The sequence below is a fragment of the Colobus angolensis genome, unplaced genomic scaffold (assembly GCF_000951035.1).
Source record: "Colobus angolensis palliatus isolate OR3802 unplaced genomic scaffold, Cang.pa_1.0 Scaffold39, whole genome shotgun sequence".
Taxonomy (NCBI): Eukaryota; Metazoa; Chordata; class Mammalia; order Primates; family Cercopithecidae; genus Colobus; species Colobus angolensis.
Genome location: NW_012117265.1, coordinates 2949177 through 2950911, shown reverse-complemented (window position 1 = coordinate 2950911; position 1735 = coordinate 2949177). Strand labels below are relative to the sequence as shown.

The window sequence follows — 1735 nt, the reverse complement described above, 5'->3', positions numbered from 1 at the left end:
CGGGCCCCGAGTCCCTGACCCACTTCTCCTTCAGCGATGAGGACACCCGTCGGCACCCTCAGGGCAGATCTGTCAGGTGGGTGACCCCTGGCCAGTCAGTCCTCTCTTTTAATACTGAAGGGCACTGGCTGTGCTGGGAGGGTGGGGGTGCTGAGTCTACTTGGGTGAGTCCCCTAAGTGGCTTCCAGGATCTGGCTGGGGCCCCACCCCCTTTCCTGGCCCTAAAGGCCTGGGGTGCTGCTGAGGGCTTCTTGAAGGTGGCAGCCCCCAAAGTGGGTGCTGGGTCCATTCCTGCCTATCCAAGGTAGGACTCATCACCCTCTTTGTGCCCCTAAACCTGGGCTTTTGGCATTCACTTTGACTGCAAATATGGGTGTCCAGCGTCACCTGGGCTCCACTCCCAGGCCACTGGCCTAGAACCAGGTCCCTAAGTCCCTGCCTGGCTCAGTGTCTCCAGCCTTACCTTCCCCACCCCCTCTCATGCTGGAGCTGCCCGGCTGTAAACCAAGCTGGGGTGGGGGTGGGGGTGGGGCGGGGAGATTCTGGGATGCATGGAGGGTGTTTAGAATAGGCTGGACTGAGCTGGGGCTGTGGGTGGCCTTTAAGTTCTGAGAATTCTCAGGGGTTTCTAGCCTTGTTCTTTCCTGCTTCATGGTCTCTAACACAGACATGCACACAGGGCCGCACACAGGGCAATCCGGGTCGCCTGGTGTTTACCGTACTAGGTGTGGGTCTGCTGGCTGCACCAAGAGGACCCTGCAGTTGACTCATAGCTGCACACAGGTAACACACAGACCACAGCAACCCTGGCCCACCCCTCACACATCCTCATCTACACTGCGTTCCTCCACAGTGAGGAACTCTCTGCGAGAGTGAGACACACTCTTACCAAAATACACACCCAGGGCCCACTCGTGTTCCTGCAAGCTGGACTCCCACCTGCACCAAATACACACAGGAACGCACCTCATGCCCACACAAGGGTCAGGGACTGCCACAGTATCAGTGCGACACGGTCTCATGAAGTCACCCAGACTCAGAAATATACAGATAAAGACACACAGATGCACCCAGGCACCCATGAGCACCCAGCTCCTGCTCACACAGGCAGATATGCGATGCCACAGAGATGTCTACGTGCGATGCCCAGGGGCACACAGACCTCCCTCTCTCCCAGACTCTTACATACTCAGCCCCCCAAACAGCTGTGTCACCTGGCACCACGCGCCTGCCTGGGAGACACACACCAGTACCCGCCTTCAACCTCTGTGTGACCTTCACAAAGCAAATGCCAGGCCTTTCCATAAAGGCTGCCTGGCACCACCTACAAGTGAGTCAGGTGGAACAGCATGGGGAGCCAGGGGAGACACCAGGCCTGCCTGCTCTGTGAGCCCCGGGGGAAGACACTCGACGCAGCTTTGTAGCTAAGCTGCCTGGGTTCAAATCCATGTTCTAGGCCGGGTGTGGTGGCTCATGCCTGTAATCCCAGCACTTTGGGAGGCTGAGGTGGGAGGATGGCTTGAGCCCAGGAGTTCGAGACCAGCCTGGGTAACATAGCAAAACCCTCATCTCTATAAAATAAATAAATTTTAAAAGAAATCCATGCTCTGCTACTAATACCCATGGCATTCATCCTTTCTGTGCCTCAGTTTCTTCCTTTCCTTTTCCTTCCTTCCTTCTTTCCTTTCCTTTCTTTCCTTTTCTTTTTTTTTTTTTTTTTGAGACGGAGTCTCGC

At 55.9% G+C, this 1735-nt stretch overlaps 1 protein-coding gene across 3 annotated transcripts in view; it reads left to right on the top strand.

Moving 5' to 3' along the window:
• Window positions 1-1735, top strand: part of PDE4A (phosphodiesterase 4A, cAMP-specific) — a 63628-nt gene that overhangs the window by 16578 nt on the left and 45315 nt on the right. Inside the window, exon 1 of one of the 3 annotated variants that reach the window (XM_011954851.1) lies at window positions 7-76. The exons of the other annotated variants lie outside the window; for them this stretch is intronic. The gene's annotated coding sequence lies outside the window, so the exon portion shown is untranslated. Of the gene's footprint in view, window positions 1-6; window positions 77-1735 lie in introns of those variants that run through there. 3 annotated transcript variants of the gene reach the window in all.